The sequence below is a fragment of the Choloepus didactylus genome, chromosome X (assembly GCF_015220235.1).
Source record: "Choloepus didactylus isolate mChoDid1 chromosome X, mChoDid1.pri, whole genome shotgun sequence".
Classification (NCBI taxonomy): domain Eukaryota; kingdom Metazoa; phylum Chordata; class Mammalia; order Pilosa; family Megalonychidae; genus Choloepus; species Choloepus didactylus.
This window is the reverse complement of record NC_051334.1, coordinates 150,906,903-150,918,617: the sequence shown is the minus strand read 5'-3', so window position 1 is coordinate 150,918,617 and position 11,715 is coordinate 150,906,903. Positions and strand designations below refer to the sequence as shown.

The 11,715-nt window shown below is 38.9% G+C and overlaps 1 pseudogene; it reads right to left on the bottom strand.

The window, feature by feature from the left end:
- Nucleotides 1–1,405: 1,405 nt before the first annotated feature.
- LOC119522397 lies at nt 1,406–4,353 on the bottom strand (annotated as a pseudogene).
- Nucleotides 4,354–11,715: the final 7,362 nt, after the last annotated feature.

Below are 11,715 nucleotides of genomic sequence, written 5' to 3'. Positions count from 1 at the left end.
TTTTGGCTAAGCAGTATACCAAGATCTAAATTTGGATTGAGGGAACTTGTGATGGAACATGGTTTGTAGGGTAGAATGAAGTGAAAGTAACTTAGAAGCTCGACCAGCTGAAGATAATCCCATCAAGAATTTCCCACAGGCCTTGTCCACACTGTTCACTGCAAGATGTTATCCTGGCTGCTCAACATCTGAGTTCTGGCTCTCTGTGCTGAGGTGGCAGCCAAAGAGACAGAGGCCGATGCCCATTTTTAGGAAGCTAACAAATTGGTTTGCTCCCCTCTTTTCTAGATCCTTTTCTGCTCTAAATCAGGGTTCTTAACCTCAGCACTATTGACATTTTGGACTGGATGCTTCTTTGTTTTCAGGAGATGTCCTGGGCATTGTAGAATGTTGAGCAGCATCCTTGGGCTCTATCCACTAGATGCCAGTGGCATATCCCACCCCAACTTGTGAAAACCAAAATTGTCTCCAGACATTACTAAATATCCCCTGGAGGCAAAATCACCCCCAGTTGAGTCCCACTGCTCTAGATGCTGTTGAAGGCTGAGGTCATAGCTGTCCATGCAGGATAGAAAGTAGAAGCCTCTGAAATCTTGCAATGGCACACTGTTCCATATAGTAAAGATGAGATGTCCTTCCCTGGACCATTCAAGAGTGAGCATCATCTGAGAAATAAAATAGCATTTGTTTTAAAAAGACGGTGCTTGGATTATTTAGAAAATTAGTGTGACCCAACTACTTTTTTACATTAAAATTATTGTTTTTCACATTTCTTTGGCATTTGTTAGTTGGGAGGAGAAACCAAGGCACTTTTGGAAATATCATCATAAAAAGCAAATCATTTGACCCCAAAAATGCAGCCACCTCTGAATTGTGAAGAGGCAGGTGATTAGCAGCTTCTTATGGGATTCTCTGCAGTTTAACTTATGGAATATAATGCATGTTTATACTGCAATGGAAACCTTTCTAGGAACTTCCTAAGAATAACATTACAGCACATATAACTAAGGATTCTGAGAAAAGGGAGATGCAATACCCTATCCTCTCACTCCCCAGGAGTTTATAGGTAAGGGGAAGTCCCTGAGATATGAGGATGCACTTGTCTTCAACATGCATTTTACATAGCAATCTTAATGCATTTCTCTAGTTCAGATTAATTCTTTTCCCAAATTTTAATAAATGTCTTTGGAGATATATTTATCTTGTTCATATTGCAGTCTTCTGTAGAGTTTTTTGGCTTCTTTTTGTTTCTTGATATTGTTTGTTCACTCCAGAGTTCTAGACATGAATTCTTTTCTCCCCAGAAATACAAAACTAGGTTATATCTTGTGGTGAAATCATTCTGCAGATTCCCGGGATTCTGTCATACCAATGACTTTGTATATTTCTGTGTGGCCAAGGCACATTATTTTAGCATCAAATAAGGAGAGAGGAAGGAGTATCCACCTGATGGCACAGAAAGAAGAGACACACAGGAAAGCCTTTGAGCTCAGCAGCTAAGTGACTCCGCCTTTTGATCTCAGAGTCTGTCACTTTGATATCCCCTGAGGCTTTGCCAGTGTCGTTCTCAATCACACAGGAGTATGTGTTGTTGATTGTGACACTGTAGGGCACAGACACCACCTTCGGTCACATTCTCAGAGTTCAGCTCCAAACTTGTGTTGGAGACTTCAGAGAAGTTGGCTCCCTGGCCAACTTGGGATGCCCAGACCACTGTGGGCTGGGGGAAACCATTGAGGAGCCTCACACGGCAAGCTCTCTGAACTGGCATTATAGTCCACACTTGCCTCTGGGATGCTGAAAGCTCCAGTTTTATACTCCAGGTTAGCATTCCCCTTGCCCTTAGAGGTGATGATGTAACATTTGTAGGTGCCAGCATCTGAGAGTTGCACATTTTTCAGGCTCAGAGAGGCATTGCCAACTATCACTTGATCTGTAAACACTGCTGTCTGGCTCTTGAACATTTCATCCTGGTCTGACAGGTTATCTTTGCCTTCTTTGGACTCATGGACCAAACCCATAGCACCTTCCTTCAGCCACTGTATCACAATATCAGAAAGTTTGATGTTAGATTCAAAAGTGCAGCTCAGTATTCCATCCTCCCCAATGTTCCCAGCTAAGGTGAGAGTAGTAACTGTGATGGAGTGTCCCAGAAATACCAAAGCCAATGATGAGTGCAGTCACTCCAGCTGGAATAATTATGATGCTAATGGTGTGACAGGAGATGATGGTCCCATGGTTGTGGCTGGCTATGGAATGTGAACCACACGAAGAAAAGCTGAAGATGCATTCTTGACTTTACATAGAAAACTATGCAAACATTAATTTCTGTGATAAACTACTTTTTTCCATATAAAAATTGTTCTACTCTACTTTAAAACCCATGACAACAAACTGTGTCTAAAACAATTAACGAGTTCTGTTTCTGGGTGTCTTACCAACCTGGGTACATATGCAGGCCGACTGGATCTCTGAAGCCTCCTAAATAGCTCTGGCTTGCTCACAGTTGAGGATAAGCAGAGAGGCTCTGAGCAAGACTATGAAATTTTTCTTAACGGTACAAACCTCAGGTTTCTGTTTCTTGCCCCCAGAGAGAAAGGAGAAAGTAAGCCAGTACATATCTGGCCCAATGAAATAGCCGAAGTATTTAGCAAGTCTTGTCACATGAGGGATGAGGGATGGAAATCCCAAGGAAGTTGATTCCACTAGAGAGTGTGGAGCCTCAAAATGAAAGCAAATTTTGGGGAGTATGTGTGTGTGTATGTGTATGTGAGTACACACATGTGTGTCTACTGCAGGACTTCTCAGTACCTTTAACACCCTAATATGCAATGTGGCTCCCTAAAAAAAGAGATAGTTTATTTTGCAAACATATTTGACCACTTATAAAGGCATATTAACACCTTGTGGGACCCTATGTTTCCATGGAACATGGTTTGGGAAATGTTGCCACAGGCACATCATATCTAGAAGTCAGCATGGAATTTGATATAAAGTTGTTATAATATCCTTGTGAATATTTAGAACTGGATGAAAACACTGTTAGAGGGTTGCCAGATAAAATACGGGACATCAAATATTGCATGGGACATGATTATACTAAATAATTATTGTTTATATAAAATTCAAACTTCAAATTTAAGTAGGCATCCTTGTTTTTGTTTTTGTTTTTGTTAAATCTGACCACCCTACACACTTTTGATGAGGTATGCAAGTCTCCAGGAAAATATATGTATTTCCCATATTCACAAGATGCATTTCATCATTTACCAGCAACCATTTATTCTACTGTGAAGCACAGTCCAGAAAATTACATCCTGCTCAACATTATGAATGTGGTCAACTATTAACTTCCTGTGTCTTGTATTCTCTGCCAAAGTCATTCTTTTCACCCTATGAAAAAAATGAAAATTCTACCTGTGCTCTCAAACTCTTCAGGTTTCACATCCAGGCCTTTGGAATCACTAAAGAGACTTTCTGGACTCTTGATTATATCATTTGTTCCCACATAAATCAGAAGATGTGGGTAGAGATCACTGAGCTTGGCAAATGTTGGCAACCTCTCTGTTTGGTGGCTACACACTCCTAGGAGAAAAGGACACTGAAGTAGTCATGCATTTCCCTCTTTCCTTCTCATTCATTCGTTATTGAACAAATGTTTCCTGATCACCCAGAATGTACCAGGCACTGCAGCATATACAACAGCTAAACAAGACAGACATGTTCCCTACCTACATAGGGGTTACATTCTAGTGAGGAAGGAAAATGGGAAAAAATAAACAAGTAAATAAACTAGATCACTTCAGATAGTCATAAGTTGCCATGAAGGAAATAAGAGGGTACAGGGAATAACTGGTCTGGGAGCGATGGTGGCTGCACTAGATAGGATGATCAAGATAGGCTTCTTTGAAGAAGTGACATGTGAGCTGAGGCATGAAGAATGAGAAGTTACACAGGCAAAGAGCCAAGGGAAGAGTAATCGAGGCAGAACATAGGCCACAATGCTTGTTCCTAGAGATGGTAATGGGACCAATGTTGACATGGCCTGGTAAAGCAACCAGTAACATTAGAGCTGTCAGTGACTCCCACCCCCCTCACACAACCACCAAGATTTTTCACACTCAGCCACACTAAAGGGCAGCAACTTAAAGACTGAAGTGAAGGGAACAGTGCCAAAAATAGGTCATGAAGGAACAGAGAGGCAAATGGTATTTGACCTCTACTGCTACTTAATACAAGAGAGAAGACACAGAGGCAGTATCTTTATCATGGGTAACCTTTATTTTCAAGGAAGTTCTTTCCTAGTCTCACCTAAAACCTACCATGAGATTTCGCATTACCTTTTCCTGGCATGTTCCTTTGGAAAAAGTATACAACAGAGCTTTTTGGAATCAGCACACAGACCAGATGCTTTGGCTCTGAGGAGTGGAAGGTAAATGATTCTCTCATTTCAGGTCCTTTCCTTCCCAAGGTCATTAGCAATAACAGCAACAGCAGTTAGCCCTCAAATCACTTTTAAGCCTGCCTTAGGTTTGAGTTCTTTGCACTTATATTTAAATGATTCCAAAGTTATCTGCTTTCTGAGGTGACAGTATGATCTACTATTTTCTCATCGTTTGGTGTGGTTTGCTATGAAGTTGTTAAAAGTGAAGAAGGCGGCCAACTGAAAACTTGAGTGTCAAATACCACAAGTAAGAGATGCAGACTAACATAGGTTATTTCAGAGTGGTATTTACAAAATGTAACAGTGAATGTAGGCCAGATATAGAAATGAAGATAAACTAAGATTCAGTGCTATGTCTGAAAAATGCATAAGGTTACTTTAGCCTTCAGATAAGAGGAAAGGATGTTATTACTGCCAAAAGGTGCTTTTAGAGAAGTTTCAAATAAAAAAGGACATGGTTGGTAGCCAGGCTGGGGGACTTCAGAAGCCTGGATGGGTGTTTTCCAAGAACTTCATGTGGTAGCAGCAACTTAGTGAATTTATCATTGTCTGACCTTCATACTTACTGTCCCAGGACCCTTACTTTCTCTGTATGCCCAGAGTAAATTCAGTTCTCCAGAGAAGTCTCACCTTTATTCATTCAACAGTTCCTTATGAGTTCTTTATGTGCCAAGCTCTGTTCTAGACACTAAGATACACCAATGAGCAAAATAGATATTAACAAATCTTACAAGAGAGTGCAAGATAAAAACAGAGTGCTAATGTACACATCCACAATGAAAAATCTGTCACTAGGACCGGAATACTCAGAACTACCTAACCAGTGCATTCTTTCCTGATAAACAAGCCACCTGTGAAGCCATGTTGCATAGGGAGAATGAAATCAGAATTGGGGAAATTAATGGAGTCAGGCTAAGATAACCTGATGCACAGTAGGGATGCTTTTGCAAGTGAGACCAGAACAACTCAGGCTAAGACTACTTTTGCCCTGGACAGTTCTTGGATGCTTCTTTTTCTAATCTACCATGGCCTACTGACCTCCCTTCTGATGGGCACATTCTTTGTTCAGTTAAGTTAGTATATTCACAACCTAAATATCTCTGATTTCATTAGTCTTTGAGGTTGCACAACACTTAGGTAAATAAATCTGAGCCTGCATCCCACTTAACTTTCACCAAGTTCCCCCTCCCAGAATTTTTGAAAGTCCTTGAAGAGTCCTTGAAGACTACTTAACAACAACAAAAAAAGAATACTTACACATTCTCTCCTGGTTATCTGGCACAGTAGTGTTCAGTAAATGATTATTATATTATATATATGAATGAATTTTAATAATCCCTTAAATTTTGGTTTGCAAAGCACTTCCATGATTCTTTCATCTTACTCACTTTCTATAAGCTCTTCAAAATACATGGCACAATGAGGGATCACTGAAGAATAAGACTCGCTCCCTAGACATTTAGATAGCTAAGAATCCAAACGAGTCAACAGTAACATTGTAATATTCTTTCATTAATTATAACAAAGGCAATGTATCAAAGCTAAATGTCAATAAGAGGGGATATAAGGGAGGGGCATGAGATTTTTGTTATTGTTTCACCTTTTCTTTCTCTTCTTTCTTTGTGGAAGAAATGGAAATGTACACATGTAGATTGTGGTGATGAATGCATAACTTTGTGATTACAACAGAAGCCATTGATTGTACACTTATAATGGATTGTATGGTGTGTGAATAAAACTGTTTAGAAAATAAACAGAAAGATACAGGTGCTGGAGAAGATGTGGAGAGAGAGATATACCTATTCACTCTGAGTAGGTGTTCCAGTTTGGTAATGCTGCCATTTTGTAAAACACCAGAAGTGGATTGCTTTTATAAAAGGGGTTTACTTGGTTACAAAGTTACAGTCTTAAGGCCATAAATTGTCCAGGGTAAGGCATCAACAATAGGGTACCTTCACTGAAGGATGGCCCATGACATCCGGAAAACCTCTGTTAGCTGGGAAGGCACGTGACTGGCATCTGCTGATCCCAGGTTGTGTTCCAGATTCACTCTCAGCTCCTGTGCATTCTTCAAAGTGTCAGTCTTGGCTGCAGCAGCACTGAGTTCCTTCTGTCTGAGCTCTTACAGGGCTCAGGTAAACTAATCAAGACCCAAGCTGAATGGGTGGGGCCACACCTCCATGGAAATGAAATCTAATCAGAGTTACCACCCACAACTGGGTGGGTCACATCTCCATGGAAACAACTTAATCCAAAAATTCCAACTGAATCAACACTAATATGTCTGCCCCCACAAGATTGCATCAAAGAACATGGTGTTTTGGGGGACATAATACATCCAAACCAGCACAGTAGGGAAGTAGAATGGTAAAGCCCTTCTGGAGGGAAGTGTAATGGTTCCACAGGAGGCTAAGTATAGAGTTGACATATGATCCTGCAACCCCATTATTAGGTATATACTTGGAAGAACCGAGAAGCATGGACATGAATGGACATTTGCACACTGGTGTTTATGGTGTCAGTATTCACAATTTGCAATGGATGGAGTTGGCCTAAGTATACATCTACTGATGAATGGAAGTGTTAATGGTGGTGTATCATACAATGGAATTACTGCAGAAAGGAAGGAAGTCATAAGACATGCAACTAGGTGAATGAACCTTGAGTGAAATAAACCAGAAGTGAAAGAACAAATATTGTATGGTCTCACTAATATAAACTAACTATAATGAGCAAACTCTGAGAATTGAATCTGAGAGCATAGGTTAACAAAAGATAGAAAATGGGCAGGGCTTGAGCAATTAATGACTAAGGAGTACAGAATGTTCAATAAGGCCCATTGTAAAGGTTCCTAGGCTGTAAACTCTTACACCACTCACATTTATTCCTGAGTTTTATTGTCATTTCTAAATTCTGAGATGCTGTGCTCTTTGTGTATAACCTGATAATTCCCTGGAACTTTAGGTATCAGTGTGACATCTGAGACTCAGAGTTAGAGTTCTGCAGCTCTGAAAGTCAGCATTACTCTATACAGCAACTGCCAACAAAAGCTGAAAAAGAGAACAGACTTCAATTAGAGACATGAATGAAGCAGATCTGCTTAGGACTAAAGTAAATCAGAATACAGGGTAAAGGATGATATTGCCTATATTTTAAAACTCCAACTTCTGTGTGAGATCAAAAGGAAGAGATGTTTATTTTGTCCAAAATTCAAATTTTCTGTGGCACGCTATCTAATCTAATCTCTCTGGTCAGTGTATGTAAACAACCTAATTACATGGAACCTAAAATAGGAAATGAGATCCTGTTACTGTATATGGGTTAATGTAATATGCTAATACATTCCTGAGTATTGTGGGCAGAAAATAAAAAAAAAAACATATTTGCAAAGTCCCCTTAAGGGACTGAAGAACAAAATGTGGAGCTATTAAACTTCCCCACTTGGGGAATTCCTGATAGTCTCTCAAGCACTAGGGACTTCCAATTTAATAAGTCAAGCCCTCGATCTTGAGGCTCACCCATATGAAACTTATTTCTGCAATGGTGAAGCTAAGCCTATTTATAATTATGCCTAAGATTCACCCCCAGAAAATCTCTTGTTGCTCAGATGTGGCCTCTCTCTCTAAGCCAACTCTGCAAATAAACTCACTGCCCTCCCCACTACAGGGACATGACTCCTAGGGATGTAAGTCTCCCTGGCACTGTGGGACATGACTTCCATGGATGAGCCTGGCCCTGTCATCATGGGATTGGCAATGCCTTCTTGACCAAAAAGGGGAAAAGAAATGAAACAAAATAAAGTTTCAGTTGCTAAGAGATTTCAAATAGAGTTGAGAGGTCATTCTGGAGGTTATTCTTATGCAAGCTTCAACCAGACACTGCAAATTGCCACAATATACCAAGCCCCAACCAACAGTATTCCTGAAAACCTTAAAGAATACCCTTTGCTCTAAGACTCTATAAATGTATTATTTAGTAAGTTTATTTTTTCACAAATTTAAAGCCTCCAGATTTTTCCTATGCTAGATAAGCTCTGTAACCCAGAGGTACCAATCTCTCCAAGAATATCAACCAATTCCATTCCTCTAGCCCATAAGGTTGACACCCCTTTCCAGCATGAAGAACCTAAAATGGTCATTGCTCAGATATCCCTGAAGATTGAGAGAGTGATCAAATGAGAGGGAAGAGGTGTACCTAGGAAATTAGGATTTGAAAAATGATTATGACTGCTGACTCATCATATATATATTTCATTTTAGTTTCTAGTGTATTAGAGTAGCCAGAAAGAAATACCTGAAATTGTTGAACTGTAATCCAGTAGACTTGATCTTTGATAATGACTGTATAACTATATATCTTTTATCATGTGACTGCATGCTGGTAAAAATCTTGTGACTGACACTCTGTTTATCCAGTTTATTGGTAGATGTGTAATAAAATAAAGACATACATGAAAAAATAATATTAATATGTTGGGAATATGGGGAAAAATAACCATACATAAACTATGGACAATAGTAATAGTACTACTTTAATAATCTTTCATAAATTGTAACAAATGGAACTATTGTTAGAAAAATAGTAGAATTACAAAAAAAATGTGTTATCATCAATTGTAACAAATTTTCCACAGCAGCGCAAATCTTGGTGGTGGGTTAGTTATATGGGAATCCTGTATTTTTTGCATGATTGTTCTGTAAACCCACAACTTCTCTAATAAAAAAAAGAAAAAAGAAATAAAAAGAATCCAAATGAACAATATAGCTCGTGAGCATTTTAGAAGAGCTCAGCAGTGCATTCAATAGCTGGGTAAAGCTTCACATTTGGTAATGGGAGATCCTAATGCAGCAAAGGGAAAAGTTTAGAGTTTGGATTGTGCATAGTGCTCAGAGTCCTATGGTAAGACCCATCTGACTGGGGCAGGAGGCTTAAATGCCAAGCCTTCAGGGCCAAGTTTGGAAGTTTGGACTTCACTGGCAAACACGCAGCCAATTCAAAGTGCTTATGCAGGGGAAAACATAATAATATTGCTGGCATTCTTCTATTAGGGTTGAAGGAGAGGACAGAGTGAAAGATTTCAAACTTTACTGATAAAGAAAAAAGTGATACCATTGATGGAAATGGGAAAAGGTTTAATTTCCCCCTTAAGGGATGAAATGTATAAATATACAGAGAGTTGATGCAACAAGATTTGGGATTAGAAAAAAATCAGAATGCCTTTCCAAAATAAGTTATTTCAGCAGAGAGAAGGAAAGTAAATTGGTCAAAAGTGTCTAATTTCAGGTTGCACTAGATTCCTAAATCAGCCTTGTTCTGCTATGCCTTTCCCACTAAGTCTATTCAGTTCAACGAATACTGAGTACCTAGCATATGCTTAGTTCTGCAATAGGCACTGTGGGTACAAAAAAAGTAGCATATAGCATGGTCCCAACCAACTATCAGAAGGTGGCAATCTAGTGGATAATGTTGTCATTATCAAGGACCTACTATATGCAATTCTTTGCTAAATGCTTTACAGGAATTTACAGGAATTTAATCCCTTCAACCACCCAAAGAGATGCACATTTTGTAGATGTGAATTTGGAGATGAAGAAACTAAGATTCAAAAAGGTTAACAACAAAAACGGTTAAGTTTCTTGCCTTAGGTCACAGAGCCAACAACCAGTAGAACCAGGATATAATGAACATCTGTCCGATGTTCATTATATTATACTACATGCCTAAAACACAGAATAGTACAAGACAATACTGTTTAGCACTTCTCATTCCTCTTTGTGGTCTTGTGTGTTTTGTGTGACTCAAGGTAAGTTTATACAGGGAATGAAATGTGCTGTAGAGTTTTACCCTGGAGTGACCTTTCTGAGACCTAAAGGTGGATCAGGCTGGAGATGCAGCATTTAAATCCCTCCAAATCTCAATTCACTTCTCTCTCCCCTGTTATTGACCTGTATTCATTCTCTAGCACTTTTCCAGCTATATTTTCACCTTGACCCATCCTTAGACCTACTAGATATGCAGATTTTCAGTGGTCTAACTTGAAATACTAATAGGAGTTTTTGAGTAGCATATCCCTTAGACTGTCTTCCCTAAATATCAGTTCTCTTAGCCAGGCTCTTGATTGGAGTTAGGGCAGACAATTTAAGGTTATGTTCATTATCAAATGTCAAGAGCAACTAGTAGCCTAGTTCAGTGGCCTCCAAACTTTCAACACAAACAGTTTAAAAAAAAAAACACATATCCCAAATAAAAAGTAAATATATTTATTTATTTGCAAATTATATACACATACTACAGCTGTACTAATATTACATACATTATAATATAAACATACACAAAATATAACTTTTAAAAGAGAAGTACAGATAAAATCAGCAGTGTGTAAGGTAAGTTTTAATTTTTCTTAATTAAAAATTTTTTTCTCTCACTTTAAAGTATTATTCAGCATAATTTATTAAATGAGAACAATATGACTTAATATGGTTCATTATTTTGTAAAAATCTTATAATACAGCAATTTGAAGGACTGGCTCTAAATTTAGGTTATTTTTTTATGCTAGGTTTCTTTTTAATTCAATTTTATTGAGATATATTCACATATCATGCAGTCATACAAAGCATACATTCAGTTGTTCACAGTACCATTATATAGTTGTGCATTCATCACCAAAATCAATTTTTGAACATTTTCATTACCACACACACGAAAACAATAAGAATAAAAACCAAAGTGAAAAAGAACAACCAAAGTAAAAAAGAACACTGGGTACCTTCCTTCCCCCCCCCCCATTTTTCTACTCCATCCATAAACTGGACAAAGAGGATGTGGTCCATATGACTTTCCCAATCACATTGTCACCCCTTGTATACTACATTTTTATACAATCATCTACCAGATTCATGGGTTCTGAGCTGTAGTTTGATAGTTTCAGGTATTTACTGCTAGCTATTCCAATTCATTAGAACCTAAAAAGAGTTGTCTATATTGTGCATAAGAGTGCCCACCAGAGTGACTTCTCGGCTCCTTTTGGAATCTCTTTGCCACTGAAGCTTATTTCATTTCCTTTCACATCCCCCTTTTGGTCAAGAAGATGTTCTCCGTCCCATGATGCCGGGTCTAGATACCTCCCCAGGAGTCATATTCCACATTGCCAGGGAGATTCACTTCCCTGGGTGTCAGATCCCACGTAGTGGGGAGGACAGTGATTTCACCTGCCAAGTTGGCTTAGCTAGAGAGAGAGGGCCACATCTGAGCAACAAAGAGGCATTCGAGA